The sequence below is a fragment of the Phyllobates terribilis genome, unplaced genomic scaffold (genome assembly GCF_046119375.1).
Source record: "Phyllobates terribilis strain yellow unplaced genomic scaffold, ASM4611937v1 Scaffold_30__1_contigs__length_15301838, whole genome shotgun sequence".
NCBI lineage: Eukaryota > Metazoa > Chordata > Amphibia > Anura > Dendrobatidae > Phyllobates > Phyllobates terribilis.
The window spans coordinates 6943184-6959987 of record NW_027362790.1 but is presented as its reverse complement, the minus strand read 5'-3'; the positions used below and the strand labels follow the sequence as shown (position 1 = coordinate 6959987).

The window sequence follows — 16804 nt, the reverse complement described above, 5'->3', positions numbered from 1 at the left end:
GGGGAATTCTCATGCTGAAGCGCTGAGTGCAGGAGAATTTTCCCACGCTGTCAGTGACGTGCATGAGGTGAGGTCATGTCCAATGAACTCGGCTCACCTAATGCATGAAAACACTATTATTTTTTTAAATAAATCCTTTACACTAAATGACAAGTACAGTAAGCAACAATGTCACTGTACTTCATATATATGTGACTGACATGTTTCTATCTATCTAATCTATGTGTGAAGCTCTATTCTTTCTGTTGTAAATAGTCGGGTACAGGTGTATGCCGCTGATGAATTGCCGGCTTTTCGCATAATACATTCTACATTATTCTTAGTTGTTTTACTTCATGTAGAATTAACCTACACGGAAAGAAAGGGTTTATTTTCATTCCGATATTAGTGTCCCCTTGACTTGCATTGGTTTCCGGTATCAGAATCGGCGATATCCGATACTTTTTGAGTATCAGTCCGATCCAATCAGATACGATGTTTCCTGATATCGGAAGGTATCGCTCAACACTAGTGGTGAGATAAGCTGCACAATATAATTGTTCTTTCAGTATATTGTTGCACACACACCATCTATTTAGCAAATGCCCTTGTTATCAACAGCAGCCATTTAAACTCACCTGAGCTAACAGGTATGTGCGCTGGTTACTCTGCTGCACTTAAAATGTCTTTTTTGGCTTGCTCCAATGCCTTTTCTGAAACGTTGTCTCCCTCTGGTGGAACACTGACTTCTTTCATTTAACGCCTGCAGACTATAAAAAATAACCCAACCCAAAAAGTTTGGATGATTAGTCTGTGGCATTCTTTTAAACTGTTGCTTATGGCGGTCTCTGTGAGCTTCTCAGTGCCGTTCATCCAGCCAGGTATCCTGCCTGCAGTAGATGGAATGTGGCAATGGAACACTGGCTGCGCGTGTCATAATAGGCTCTGAGCCTTTATATACCAGCGCACGGCAGCAGTCACCTTCAGTCTGCTGCTGGACAGCCAGCAGCAGCAGGAAAGGTAAGTAATCAGCAACACTCCTGCTAAGGGTAGACAGCTGCTCGTCCCCCCATTGATTGGTTCTCCTCCCTTCCACCGGTGATGAGGCGGGTGGGAACAGCAGGGGGTGAGGGTGCTGTGCTAAAATAGTTGGAGTCATGCAGATCTAAAACACGTGGATTGCTGCAGCAGCAAGCCGAAAAGTGCAGGCATGTAAGGGATCTAGAGGTTGACAACATGTCTTCTTAACGGGAGTCCAGGTGGCCATCTCCACAAATGGACTTTTCAGGATCCGAGGGTGGCACCGTAGGCCGAAACCAATTCTGGTTATCGCTTCTCGGCCTTTTGGCTAAGATAAAGTGTAGTATCTGTTCTTATCAGTTTAATATCTGATACGTCCCCTATCTGGGGACCATATATTAAATGGATTTTTAGAACAGGGAGATGGTAAAAGAGCTTGCTCTGTCCACTCCACGCATTGAACTGGTATTGCAGCATTTCCAGGACCAGTGCACTCATTCTTTAATGCAGTTTCTAAAATCAGAAAGAATTGAATTCAATGCTTTTTGTTGCTTTTGCTTGTTTGTCGGATTTTTGGAAGGACTTTTTGGCTTTACTTTTCTACTCCTCATTGTATTTTTCATGTTAAAAGTTGCAGAAGCCAGATGACAAACTCATTTTGGTTCAACTTCAGCAACTCTGCATTGCATAGCCATGTACTGTAATGCAATGCTATCTATCTAGCTCTCCCTCTTTACTTCCTTTTGGATAAACAGCCATATTAGGCAAGCATTTTGGAGCTTTCACCTAACTAATTACAGGTGGTGAGATAAGCTGCACAATATAATTGTTCTTTCAGTATATTGTTGCACACACACCATCTATTTAGCAAATGCCCTTGTTATCAACAGCAGCCATTTAAACTCACCTGAGCTAACAGGTATGTGCGCTGGTTCCTCTGCTGCACTTAAAATGTCTTTTTTGGCTTGCTCCAATGCCTTTTCTGAAACGTTGTCTCCCTCTGGTGGAACACTGACTTCTTTCATTTAACGCCTGCAGACTATAAAAAATAACCCAACCCAAAAAGTTTGGTTGATTAGTCTGTGGCATTCTTTTAAACTGTTGCTTATGGCGGTCTCTGTGAGCTTCTCAGTGCCGTTCAAACAGCCAGGTATCCTGCCTGCAGTAGATGGAATGTGGTAATGGAACACTTGCTGCGCGTGTCATAATAGGCTCTGAGCCTTTATATACCAGCGCACGGCAGCAGCCACCTTCAGTCTGCTGCTGGACAGCCAGCAGCAGCAGCAAAGGTAAGTAATCAGCAACACTCCTGCTAAGGGTAGACAGCTGCTCGTCCCCCCCTTAATTGGTTCTCCTCCCTTCCACCGGTGTTGAGGCGGGTGGGAACAGCAGGGGGTGAGGGTGCTGTGCTAAAATAGTTGAAGTCATGCAGATCTAAAACGCGTGGATTGCTGCAGCAGCAAGACGAAAAGTGCAGGCATGTAAGGGATCTAGAGGTTGACAACATGTCTTCTTAACGGGAGTCCAGGTGGCCATCTCCACAAATGGACTTTTCAGGATCCGAGGGTGGCACCGTAGGCCGAAACCAATTCTGGTTATCGCTTCTCGGCCTTTTGGCTAAGATCAAGTGTAGTATCTGTTCTTATCAGTTTAATATCTGATACGTCCCCTATCTGGGGACCATATATTAAATGGATTTTTAGAACAGGGAGATGGTAAAAAGAGCTTGCTCTGTCCACTCCACGCATTGACCTGGTATTGCAGCATTTCCAGGACCAGTGCACTCATTCTTTAATGCAGTTTCTAAAATCAGAAAGAATTGAATTCAATGCTTTTTGTTGCTTTTGCTTGTTTGTCGGATTTTTGGATGGACTTTTTGGCTTTGCTTTTCTTCTCCTCATTGTATTTTTCATGTTAAAAGTTGCAGAAGCCAGATGACAAACTCATTTTGGTTCAACTTCAGCAACTCTGCATTGCATAGCCATGTACTGTAATGCAATGCTATCTATCTAGCTCTCCCTCTTTACTTCCTTTTGGATAAACAGCCATATTAGGCAAGCATTTTGGAGCTTTCACCTAACTAATTACAGGTGGTGAGATAAGCTGCACAATATAATTGTTCTTTCAGTATGTTGTTGCACACACACCATCTATTTAGCAAATGCCCTTGTTATCAACAGCAGCCATTTAAACTCACCTGAGCTAACAGGTATGTGCGCTGGTTACTCTGCTGCACTTAAAATGTCTTTTTTAGCTTGCTCCAATGCCTTTTCTGAAACGTTGTCTCCCTCTGGTGGAACACCGACTTCTTTCATTTAATGCCTGCAGACTATAAAAAATAACCTAACCCAAAAAGTTTGGTTGATTAGTCTGTGGCATTCTTTTAAACTGTTGCTTATGGCGGTCTCTGTGAGCTTCTCAGTGCCGTTCAACCAGCCAGGTATCCTGCCTGCAGTAGATGGAATGTGGTAATGGAACACTGGCTGCGCGTGTCATAATAGGCTCTGAGCCTTTATATACCAGCGCACGGCAGCAGCCACCTTCAGTCTGCTGCTGGACAGCCAGCAGCAGCAGGAAAGGTAAGTAATCAGCAACACTCCTGCTAAGGGTAGACAGCTGCTCGTCCCCCCCTTAATTGGTTCTCCTCCCTTCCACCGGTGTTGAGGCGGGTGGGAACAGCAGGGGGTGAGGGTGCTGTGCTAAAATAGTTGGAGTCATGCAGATCTAAAACGCGTGGATTGCTGCAGCAGCAAGCCGAAAAGTGCAGGCATGTAAGGGATCTAGAGGTTGACAATATGTCTTCTTAACGGGAGTCCAGGTGGCCATCTCCACAAATGGACTTTTCAGGATCCGAGGGTGGCACCGTAGGCCGAAACCAATTCTGGTTATCGCTTCTCGGCCTTTTGGCTGAGAACAGGTGCAGTGATCTAACGGTTGCTGCCTTGGTCTTGGCTGAGAGGTGCCCGGGGTACCCGGCTCCTTGGCCTGGGGGGATCGTCTCACCTTTTGGTGGGACTTCACCCCCCTGCTGCTATTAGGGAGCTGGTTAGTCCCCGGACAACAAGTTGCGATCCCCAGGCGAAAGGCCGAGCCCGTAGTGACGGTAAGCCTTTGCCACTTTGTTGAGATGCCTTGTTCATTTCAATTTTCCACTGGCTCCGGCCAGATCAGGAACTCGGTGCGTATCGAGGTTCCAGCAAGCCACGTCGGATGTGACAACCCCCGTGAGTTCTATGTACAGATTTTGAGAGACCTGTTGAACGTGAAAGATCATGATGTTTACTGCCTGCAGGAGAAGGGGCAGAGTACATATATTCTCACGTTCTCGACCAAGGTTGCCTGCCAGCACTTTTACGAATGCGTTAAGGGCCACCGTAACAGCAAGCTGTTGGACGGAGTGATTTTTACGGGTCTCTATGGCGGAGTTGACGTTCCCCTTGTGGTATACATGTTTAACCCCCATGTGTCCACAGATGATATTGAGCTTTTTCTGAGCAGATATTGTACATCTGTCAGATTTACGGGGAACGTCATAGGTCGGAGCGGTTTCTGGAATGGGAAACGACGCTTTATGGTACGCTTCAGACTTGACCCTGGGGGTGTAGAAGGCCTTATGCACCCCCCCTCCACAGTGGTGCTGGGAAGAGACCATGGCTACCTCTTCTATGATGGACAACCATTCAGGTGTCGTAGGTGTGGTGACCTTGGTCACATGCAGAGCGATTGTAAGAACGAGCGGATGAGTCAGTGCCACAATTGTGGACAATGGGGTCATGCCTCAAAGGACTGTAAGAACAGTAAGACCTGCAGTGGGTGCGGAATGTCTACTCACCTGTTCAGTAATTGTCCGATGCGGACAAGGTCTCGTGGTGGCTCTCGGGCGCCTGCGGCTAGCTCCGCAGGAGTTCCTGCTGATACCAGCAGGGTCAGCCCAGGTGACCCCAGAAAAAGCTTTGTGGACATTACTAAAGGTCAAAAACAGTCTGACTCAGTCGATGCTCAGTCGGTACCTTTGCGGAAAAACCCGGACTCTGTAGCCGAGGTCACGCCTTTGCCTACTCCTGCAGGGGTCCAGGTTTCACCTGGTGGGGAGATGGCACCTTCTCAGAGCGGAAATGAGAGGGAACCAAAAAAGAGGCGAAAATCTGGAGCTGTTGGTACCAATCCAGATGTCCATCCAGATGCCCCTGCTGATGCCAGCACAGATGTTGGACCAGATGTCTGCCCTGATGCCAGTCCAGACGGATGCCCTGATGCCAATCCAGATGGATGCCCTGATGCCAATCCAGACGGATGCCCTGATGCCAATCCAGATGGATGTCCTGATGCCAACCCAGACGGATGCCCTGATGCCAGTCCAGATGGATGTCCTGATGCCAGTCCAGATGGATGTCCTGATGCCAGTCCAGATGGATGTCCTGGAACCATTCCTGATGGATGTCCTGTTGCCTGCCTGGATGATAGAGGTCGTGCAGTGGTTGGTGAACCTGTTGCTGGTCCTGATGGTCATCCTGCTCCGGAGATGATGTCCCTTGGTGCTCCTGGAGGGTCTGCGGGTATTCCACCTGCTGCAGTGCCTGGTTGAGATCGGGTGGATTCGGAGGATCGGATGGATCTCAGCGCCAGTGGTAAGAGAAGTCGTGAAGAGGCGCAGGAGGAGCATAACCTGCCTCAGATGTCCCGTAAAGTCTTTCTATCTAGTGCTGCAAAAATTCTCAGCCCAGAGGGGACTAACTTAATTGAGGATTTCACGGACTCAGATGAAACGGACAGTTTACGAACTGTGTCATCCCTTCCTTCACCTTCTCTGTCACAAATTATTGATTCAGATTCAGAGTATAATGAATCAATAAAAAACACCTAACATGGCAGAAATCCGTGTTGCCTCACTAAATGTGAGAAGCCTAAAGAGCCCTGTTAGACGGGCTGCTTTGTTTGCTTGGTTAATGACTCTGAACTTTGACATTTTTTTCCTGCAAGAATGCGGTATTGATCACGATTTGTCATACCCCAACTTAAAAATGGACTGGTCAGCAGGACCCTCTATTTGGTCAGGGTCAAATGAAAATAAAGCTGCCGGGGTTGGGATTTTATTCAAATGTCAAAATGTTAATGTTTTATCCATCACTGAAATAGTTCCAGGTTGTGCCTTATCAACTCATGTTATTTTAAATGGTTTTACCTGTCGTCTTATTAATGTTTATGCATCCCCAGAGAAAAATGAGCGTGCTTCCCTTTTTAATGTCATCCCTTTGTTTTTATCAGGTCCGTCCCCTGTGATAGTGGGAGGGGATTTTAACTGTGTCATGTTGGGGGAGGGGAGGAGTGGAGGTGATACTAATGGAAGAACAGACAAAACATCCAGTCTGTTAAAACATTTGACAACGGACCTCAAATTATTAGATGCTTGGAGAAAGTCCTACCCTACTGACCCTGGGCATACATGGAGGGGTAGAGGGATGTCATCTCGTATTGATTTTATTTTTTCCTCTTCTGATGTTTTTAAACCTAGGAATGCTGGTCTAATAGAAAATATTTTTTCTGATCATGTATTACTATACAATGTATTGCAAACTCCACAGGAAGCAAAAGTTGGAAAAGGTATGTGGAAATTGAATGTGCTCTTATTAGAAGACGAACTGGTAAGGGCGGAGTTTTATGCAAAGTATGAGAGTTGGAGAAGACGGAAACACCCAAATCAGAGTATGTTGGGGTGGTGGGAGTGTGTTAAAACCCGTATTAAAGAATTTTTTATTAAAATTGGTAAAAGGAAGGCACGTGAAAAAAGGAAATGTTTTAAAGATTTTAATGTCAGGATGCAAACTCTCCATAAGCTTAAGGGGTGGGGAGTGCCTGGTGTGGATGGTGAGATTGCCAAGATCCAGACAGAAATCCAAAAATTCCTGGAACAAAAGGGTAAAGAAATTATATTTAATGCCCGTGTGAAATATTTGGAAGAGGGTGAGACCTGCTCAAGGTTTTTCTTTAAAAAAATGAGTGACAAAAAACAAGTGATTACTGAGCTAGAAGGACAATCTTCCACTGAGGGCATTTTAGAGCATACTGCTAATTTTTATAGAGATTTTTTTAGTATTAAAAATGCTGATGAACCTGCTTTTACAGAGAATCTTAATGTTTTATCCCAGTTTTTAAATAAAGATGACCAGATTTTTTTAGCTAAAGAACTTTTACCCAGTGAAATTGAAGAGACCCTTAAGAGTTTTAATAAAGGTAAGGCTCCTGGATCAGATGGCCTTCCTATTGAATTTTATCTTTGCTTTTGGGATCTAATTAAGGAGGATTTTATACAAGTAGTTTGTGAAGCCTCTAAGGCTGATTTATTACCATATTCATGGCGTAAAAGTATGATTACATTAATTTTTAAGAAAGGTGATAAATCAAAGTTGGAGAACTGGAGGCCTATTTCACTATTAAATACAGACTACAAGATTTTAGCTAAAGTTGTTGCTGGTCGTCTTAAAGCAGTTATTAAAAATGTAATTCATCCAGATCAGGTGTGTGGTGTCCCCGGGAGATCAATCTGGGAGCATCTAAACCTAATTCGTGATCTTATCTGGTTTCAAAAAGATAGAAAACAGCCACTAGCTATTTTATCTTTGGATTTTATGAAAGCGTTTGATAGGGTCTCCCACTTTTATCTTTTTAAAGTTATGGGAAAGATGGGGTTCCCTGATTCTTTTATTCAGAAAATTGCGCTTTTATACAAACAGTCATCTGCCCAGATTTTAGTCAATGGTTTTTTAACTAGAGAGGTGGAGCTTCTTTCCGGTGTTAAACAAGGTTGCCCCATGTCCCCACTTTTATTTGTCTGCTCCATTGAGCCACTGTTGTGCCTGCTGCGTCGGGACAAGGTGGTTAGGGGCATTTTTATTCCGGGTGGGGGTGGACAACAAGTTAAAGCCATTGGATATATGGATGACATATCTGTATATGGCACTAGCTCAGCATCTATTAACAGAGCAATTCTAATTACTGAAATTTTTAGTGCTGGGTCTGGGTTTAAGTTGAATATAAATAAATGTGACTGTATGATTATGGGTCAATGGGAGTCAGATCCGCCTAGGGTTCCCACACAAACAGTAGGAATCAAGATCCTGGGTGTCTTGTTTAATCCTGCTAATGATGGTATTGAAAACTGGGATTTGGTTTTGAATAAATTAAATCAGAAGATCTCTTTATGGCAAACTCGAAAACTAACAATGGAGGGCAAGATTCTTGTAATTAAAATGGTTTTGCTTCCTATCATTTTGTATGCCGCTATGGTTTTTCCCCCTAATTCTCTGTATCTTAAAAGACTTATGAAGCCCATGTTTTATTTTCTGTGGGGATCCAAAATGGAGAAATTGAGGAGGGAGGTGGTATGTAAAAGCAAGAAAAATGGGGGTAAAGGGTTCCCTGATTTAAAATTGTTTTTATTTATCAAGTTTTTTGTATTTTGTTGCAAAAGCTTGAATAATGTTGGGGCTTTCTCTTGTTTTCTTAGATATACAACTGGGTTTCTTTTCCGAAAGTTGAACTTCAGTATGACTGTTAATTGTCCTTTTCTCTTATCTCCCCCTAAGCATTACAAGATCTTGGAGAAGGTCATTTCAGAATATGATCTGACCCAAGTTGATCGTCAGCTTTTATTTGATCAACGTAAGTTAACAGTTATTTGTAAGGGACATGAGGAGATGGAGGATGTGTCTAATTTTTCCATCTCCAGGTGCCGCCTGGTGTGGAACAACGTGGCCTGTCCTGCACTTAGCAACTCACAAAAGGATTTAGCTTGGCAGGTTGTTCACCAATGTCTCCCTACGAGAGCTTTTCAGCATCATAGGGGGCTGGTGGCTAGTGCTAGATGTCCCAGAGAAAGATGCGCCCCAAACGAGTCAGTGTTTCATTTACTGTGGGATTGCCCCTACGCACAAGAGCTATGGCAGACGGTGGGCACCCTCCTAAAATGGATATGTGGTATACAAACCCTTAATTGTGACATTATAATATATGGGATAATTAATTGCCCAACCATGAAACAAGCACGAGTCGCATGGCTTATAATAAACTGTTTAAAAGAAGCTTTATGGAAAGTGCGCAATATATTATTGTTTAAACGTGAATTTATTCCTGTCAAAGATTGTATTGGGCTTGCTCTTTGTGAAATGTTTACATACTATCTGAGAGATTGTAAAAAGATGGGAATCAATGAAGCAAAAAAGCTATGGTGTTTGCAAATTTGGAATATGTATTTATTTATGTAAATTATATGCAAAACTGTGTTTTATGCTTTTTATGCTTTTAAGTGCATTTTAATTCTGACTCTGTATTAGTTTTATGTCATATTTTATTCCAGTATTTGTGATTTGTTTCAAATATTGTATCGGATATGTTCTTTGTGAAAAGTTTTCATACTACCTGATTGTAAAAAGATAAAGTTAAAAAGCTATGGTGTTTGCATTTGACATATGTATTTATTTATGCAAATTATATGCAAAACTGTGTTTTATGCTTTTTATGCTTTTATGCGCTTTTTAAATCTGACCTTGTATTTGTTTTATGTCATATTTTATTCAAGTCTTTGTGATTTGTTTGTAATTTATGATGTATGTCTGATTTAAATAAAGCTTGTTTGAAAACGGATCTGTTCTTATCAGTTTAATATCTGATACGTCCCCTATCTGGGGACCATATATTAAATGGATTTTTAGAACAGGGAGATGGAAAAAGAGCTTGCTCTGTCCACTCCATGCATTGACCTGGTATTGCAGTATCTCCAGGACCGGTGCACCCCTTCTTTAATGCAGTTTCTAAAATCAGAAAGAATTGAATTCAATGCTTTTTGTTGCTTTTGCTTGTTTGTCAGATTTTTGGATGGACTTTTTGGCTTTGCTTTTCTTCTCCTCATTGTATTTTTCATGTTAAAAGTTGCAGAAGCCAGATGACAAACTCATTTTGGTTCAACTTCAGCAACTCTGCATTGCATAGCCATGTAATGTAATGCAATGCTATCTATCTAGCTCTCCCTCTTTACTTCCTTTTGGATAAACAGCCATATTAGGCAAGCATTTTGGAGCTTTCACCTAACTAATTACAGGTGGTGAGATAAGCTGCACAATATAATTGTTCTTTCAGTATATTGTTGCACACACACCATCTATTTAGCAAATGCCCTTGTTATCAACAGCAGCCATTTAAACTCACCTGAGCTAACAGGTATGTGCGCTGGTTACTCTGCTGCACTTAAAATGTCTTTTTTGGCTTGCTCCAATGCCTTTTCTGAAACGTTGTCTCCCTCTGGTGGAACACTGACTTCTTTCATTTAACGCCTGCAGACTATAAAAAATAACCCAACCCAAAAAGTTTGGTTGATTAGTCTGTGGCATTCTTTTAAACTGTTGCTTATGGCGGTCTCTGTGAGCTTCTCAGTGCCGTTCAACCAGCCAGGTATCCTGCCTGCAGTAGCTGGAATGTGGCAATGGAACACTGGCTGCGCGTGTCATAATAGGCTCTGAGCCTTTATATACCAGCGCACGGCAGCAGCCACCTTCAGTCTGCTGCTGGACAGCCAGCAGCAGCAGGAAAGGTAAGTAATCAGCAACACTCCTGCTAAGGGTAGACAGCTGCTCGTCCCCCCCTTAATTGGTTCTCCTCCCTTCCACCGGTGTTGAGGCGGGTGGGAACAGCAGGGGGTGAGGGTGCTGTGCTAAAATAGTTGGAGTCATGCAGATCTAAAACGCGTGAATTGCTGCAGCAGCAAGCCGAAAAGTGCAGGCATGTAAGGGATCTAGAGGTTGACAACATGTCTTCTTAACGGGAGTCCAGGTGGCCATCTCCACAAATGGACTTTTCAGGATCCGAGGGTGGCACCGTAGGCCGAAACCAATTCTGGTTATCGCTTCTCGGCCTTTTGGCTAAGATCGGGTGTGGTGTTTAGGCATTGCATCTGGTCTTGGCTGATAGGTGTTTGGGGTACCCGGCTCCTTGGCCTGGGGGGATCGTCCCACCTTACGGTGGGGCTTCACCCCCCTGCTGCTATTAGGGAGCTGGCTTATTCCCCTTACAACGTGTTGCGATCCCTTAAAAAGGCTCACGCCTTTTTTCTTTTCTTCTGTAGTTGGTACGCTTTCGTGGAAGGATGCCTGCTACAATTTCTTTTGCATCGGGAGAGCCCCGGATGAGGAACACAGTCCGTATTGAGGTCTTGGAAAGTTTCAGAGAGCAGAAAGGAATCCGCTTCGTCTGCAATACCATCCTCCTTGGGATCCTTGAGTTCGACAGAGATGACATCTTTTGTTTCCAGGACAATAAACTCAAAGGTATTTATACCATCACTTTTAAGAACCAAGGATGCTGCCAACAGTTGGTCCAGAAGGTGAACGAGAATGGTTGGAGAGATGAGATGGATGGCCTGGTGTTTTCCCTTCTTTTCATCCATGAGGAGGTACAAATAACAACGTATTTTCCCAACCCTTTTGTGGAGAGACAGGACATCCAAACCTGTTTGAGCCGTCACTGTGATGAGGTGAGATACCTTGGGCCTGTGAAGAACTCTGTTGGCTTCTGGGGTGGGAAGCGGAGGTTTCTTGTGCGGTTGCGGAAGGATCCCCAGGGCTATGGAGGAACACATCACCCCCCCTCTACTATCACTATTGGGAAAAGTCGGGTGTATTTATTTTATGCTGGCATGCCCATGTACTGTCGAAATTGTGGGAAAATGGGGCATGTCCAGAGCAATTGTGCGGAGTCCAAGGCTTTCCGTTGTAATAACTGTGGTCTACTAGGACATTTATTTAAGGAATGCCCCCATAAGGATTCTTGCAACCTGTGTGGCGTGGACGGCCATATATTTCGGGAGTGCCCACTGAAGACCAAGACCCGAACATATGCGGAGGCTGCTGGAGGACCTATGCCACGGGAAGGACCAGTTCGTGTTCCGGAGACCAGTAAAGGACCTGAGCCTCGTCCTTCAGTTTCCAAAACAGAGGAGGTGGCGGAGAAGGTCAAGGGCGCGAGGAAGGAGAGGACGGAGCAGGAATCGGGTCTCCCCCGTGGAGAGCCTCCTGTGGCGAAGTTCCAGAAAAAGGGCGGAGGGCGGACCACCCAAAGACCGGAGCAGAGGGACTCTCCCGTCAGGGAGAGGACCACTGCGTCGATGGTCCCTGGTGTGTTGGAGCAGGGCGCCCCCAGTGAGTTGGCGGTGGGGGGCTCTGTGTCAAAGACCCCAGGCATACCTAGGGACTCGTGCCAGCAGACCTCGGTTCTTTGTTCAGCAGGTGGCAATGATGGCGAGTTTTTTATGTCTGACCTGGAGAGTCTTCAGGAAGTGAGAGGCCACACAGCAATAGCGGAGGATGACTGCACGAGCGACGTGATTGAGCCGCGTGGGAAAAAGCTGAGAGCGGACGATCCTCCGGAATTTAATCCAGACTCGCCTGATGTGTGCCTTGCCAGGGACGATATATGGCAACCCAGTTCCTCCGGGTATCCGATATCTGGTTCGGACTCCCAGAATATTCTTTGCTTCTCCTCTACACTCGAGAACTTGACGGGCGCTGCAGGGGATATAATGGATGACTCCCCTCCCCCATGACACAAATGCCATCTATTAAGTGTCTCTCACTCAATGTGAGATCTTTAAAGAGCCCTGTCCGCAGGGCTGCTCTCTTTGATTATTTCAAAACACTAGACTTTGATATTTGTTTCCTACAGGAATGCGGTCTGTAACACGGACTACGGTATAATGAGCTAAAGAAAGACTGGAAACTAGGGCCCTCCATTTGGTCCGGCTCTAATGACAATAAATCAGCTGGTGTGGGTCTGCTCTGCCGAGGTAATGCTTTTATAATCTCCTCTGTCACTGAGATTGTGCCCGGCAGAGCTATTTTAGTACATTTATGTTTTAATAATTTTAACTTTCGTGTTATAAATGTTTATGCCCCACCAGATAAACAAGAGCGGATACAGTTGTTTGAAATTTTACCATTGTTCTGTGTAGGGTCATCTCCTCTTTTGGTAGCTGGGGACTTTAATTGCCTCAGTGTAAACGAGCGCCGAGGAGGAGGGGACCCGATCCGTAAATTAGATAAATCGTGTTTTTTATTAAGTAATTTGCAGACAGATTTTAAGTTGCGCGATGCCTGGAGGTCGCTATCGCCGACGGACCCGGGATTTACGTGGTCCGGTCGGGGAGTGGCCTCCAGGATCGATTTTATCTTTTTATCTGAAGTTTTTAGCCCTGTGTATTTTGTTTTAATTCCTAATTTATTTTCTGACCATAACATTTTAAAATTAGAGATAGAATACCAGGGGGAACTAAAGGTGAATAGAGGGTTGTGGCGCCTGGGGGTACACCTATTGGAAGACCCCCTGGTAAGGTCAGATTTTATCAAAAAGTACCAAGAATGGAGGCAGCTCAAACCCCCATATTTTAAAATGCTGTCCTGGTGGGAAGGGATTAAAGACAAGATCCAACATTTTTTTAATCAGGGCTGGGAAGAGGAAGGCGAGGCAGAAGAAGCAGGGCTATGCAAATTTGAATACTAGACTGCAGACTCTCCTTAAATTCAAAGAGATAGGCTTAGAGGTGCATGATGATATTGTAAGCCTTAAAAATGAGATACAATCATACCTTGAACAAAAAGGGAAGGAAATAATATTTAATTCTAAGGTGCAATTTTTAGAAGAAGGGGAAAAGTGTACACGTTTCTTTTTCAAAAAAGTGGTGGAGAGGAAAGAAACGATTACCTGCCTAGATGGAGATAGCACAATACAAGGTATGAAGAGGGTAGCTTTTAATTTTTATAGAAACCTTTTTAGCAAAAAAAGTGTTAATAATGTGTTTTTACAAGATGCTCTTAATGTCCTGGATTTTAGGCTAAATTCTGCAGATCAGGGGTTTTTAACAAAAGATATTACTTTAGAAGAACTTTTTAGTGTTTTTAAAAGTTTTTCAAGAGGGAAAGCCCCAGGAGCTGATGGTCTTCCTGTGGAATTTTATTTATCCTTTTGGGATATTTTAAAAGAGGATCTTTTAGCACTTTTTAAAGAGTTTTTTTTGTGTGATAAGTTACCCAAGTCATGGAGGAGGGGGATAGTGTCCTTAATATACAAGAAGAAGGGCGCTCGGGACGACCTCAAAAATTGGAGACCTATCACCCTCCTTAACATGGATTATAAGGTTTTAGCTAAGATTATTGCATGTCGTTTTAAAACTGTCATTAATGTGTTAATACAACCCGAACAAGTATGTGGTGTACCAGGGAGGAGTATTACAGAGACGTAATATGGTACAGTAAAGACAGGGATCAAGGGCTGGCCCTGTTAGCATTAGACTTCGAGAAAGCGTTTGACAGGGTTTCTCATGAATATCTTTTTAAAGTTTTAAAACAAATGGCAATCCCAGACTGGTTTTTATCTCGCATTAAGAGTTTATATAACAATATGTTTTCACAAATCTCTGTCAATGGTTTTTTAACTGATTTTATCCCACTGGAATCCGGAGTGAAGCAGGGATGTCCGTTTTCCCCAATTCTGTTTATTTGCGCTATGGAACCCCTTTTATGCATGATCCGGAAAGACAAGGTAGTCCGGGGGGTTCCTGTCCCAGGAGGGGGAGGGGCTCAGGTTAAAGTGCTTGGATATATGGATGACGTGACGGCTATTTGTACTGATCCTGCTTCACTCCGGAGAGTAGTATTGTGCACCAATCTTTTTAGTCAAGCTTCTGGTTTTAAAATGAATTTTAATAAAACTGAGTGTTTGATTATGGGTGCGTGGGATAGGAATGACTTACCGACTTTTAATGTGAAATATGACAATGTGAAAATTTTAGGGGTTGTATTTGATGCAAATAATGATGGGCTTGTGAGTTGGGGAGAGGTTCAAGATAAAATGGCAAAGAAACTTTCCTTTTGGACCCTGAGGAATCTTTCGATCGAAGGGAAAGTCCTTGTTATTAAATCTGTTTTATTACCTATGATTTTATATAATGCCATGGTGTATCCTCCCTCTGACTTAATGCTAAAAAAACTAACTCGTTGTATTTTTATGTTTATATGGGGCTCTAAAATGGAAAAGCTTAAACGATCAGAAATGTATAAGAGAAAGCAGAATGGAGGAAAAGATGTTCCCGATCTTCGCCTGTTTTTATATGTAAATTTTTTCTGTTTTTGTTTTAAAGCTTTTAAGTCTGATAGTACTTTTGGCCTGTTTTTAAAATACATGTGTGGTTTTATCTTTAAGAGATGGTTTAGGCCATCCTTATCAGCACCTGTTTTATTGTGTCCACCAAAGCACCTTATTATTTTAGAAAAAGTTATAAAGACTCATAACTTAAAAGACCTTGGAGCTGACATCCTTCTGGACCGGAAGAAGCTATTTGTCCACTTGAGGAGAGAAGAAGAGACATCCCCAGTTTGTAACTACTCATGGAACAGATCCAAACGTGTGTGGAGGAATGTCTTCGGGAAGTTCCTCGCCAATGTCCATAAAGACCTTGCCTGGATGTCCGTCCACCAGTGCCTCCCAACCAGAGAATTCCAACACCGGAGAGGCCTGGTGGCACGGGCAAAATGCCGAAGAGACTCTTGCCATTGTGATGAGACCATTATGCACCTTTTTTGGAACTGCACCTTTGCACAAGAACTCTGGGGGAAATTGGGGATTCTTTTTAAGTGGGTTTGCGGTTTAAAGGACTTTTATTATGAATATGTTTTATACGGAGTTTTTAATTGCCCTACTGCATACCAATCTGAAATCTGCTGGTGTATAATAAACTGTGCCAAGAATGCAATTTGGAAAGCAAGGAATATTTTATTGTTTAATCGTGATTTTATTTCTGTGCTTGATTGTATTAAACTGGCTTTTAGTGAAATGTATGTTTATTATTTAAAAAATGTAAAAGATATGGGCAAGAAGGAAGTGAACCGGAGATGGTGCTTTTATATGTGGAATTCCATTTTATATTGATTATTTTTATTCTCTGTAATGTATAATTGTTAAATGTTGTTATGTTTTTTGTACTTGAAAGGTTTCGCATTTATTATCTAGTAATCTGACTTATGTACAATAAAAATTATGTTGAAACCTTATCTGTTCTTATCAGTTTAATATCTGATACGTCCCCTATCTGGGGACCATATATTAAATGGATTCTTAGAACAGGGAGATGGTAAAAGAGCTTGCTCTGTCCACTCCACGCATTGACCTGGTATTGCAGCATTTCCAGGACCAGTGCACTCATTCTTTAATGCAGTTTCTAAAATCAGAAAGAATTGAATTCAATGCTTTTTGTTGCTTTTGCTTGTTTGTCGGATTTTTGGATGGACTTTTTGGCTTTGCTTTTCTTCTCCTCATTGTATTTTTCATGTTAAAAGTTGCAGAAGCCAGATGACAAACTCATTTTGGTTCAACTTCAGCAACTCTGCATTGCATAGCCATGTACTGTAATGCAATGCTATCTATCTAGCTCTCCCTCTTTACTTCCTTTTGGATAAACAGCCATATTAGGCAAGCATTTTGGAGCTTTCACCTAACTAATTACAGGTGGTGAGATAAGCTGCACAATATAATTGTTCTTTCAGTATATTGTTGCACACACACCATCTATTTAGCAAATGCCCTTGTTATCAACAGCAGCCATTTAAACTCACCTGAGCTAACAGGTATGTGCGCTGGTTACTCTGCTGCACTTAAAATGTCTTTTTTGGCTTGCTCCAATGCCTTTTCTGAAACGTTGTCTCCCTCTGGTGGAACACTGACTTCTTTCATTTAATGCCTGCAGGCTATAAAAAATAACCCAACCCAA

The 16804-nt window shown here is 43.1% G+C and overlaps 3 non-coding genes and 1 pseudogene across 3 annotated transcripts; all 4 read left to right on the top strand.

Annotated features, from left to right (window-relative positions):
* Positions 1–1307: 1307 nt before the first annotated feature.
* Positions 1308–1498, top strand: LOC141179660 (U2 spliceosomal RNA). Its single transcript, XR_012255654.1, has one exon. It is a non-coding gene; the product is annotated as a U2 spliceosomal RNA (small nuclear RNA).
* Positions 1499–2596: 1098 nt separating this feature from the next.
* On the top strand, positions 2597–2788 carry LOC141179585 (U2 spliceosomal RNA). Its single transcript, XR_012255586.1, has one exon. It is a non-coding gene; the product is annotated as a U2 spliceosomal RNA (small nuclear RNA).
* A 6831-nt stretch (positions 2789–9619) lies between these two features.
* On the top strand, positions 9620–9792 carry LOC141179860 (U2 spliceosomal RNA; annotated as a pseudogene).
* Positions 9793–16056: 6264 nt separating this feature from the next.
* Positions 16057–16241, top strand: LOC141179945 (U2 spliceosomal RNA). Its single transcript, XR_012255868.1, has one exon. It is a non-coding gene; the product is annotated as a U2 spliceosomal RNA (small nuclear RNA).
* The last annotated feature ends 563 nt before the right edge of the window (positions 16242–16804 follow it).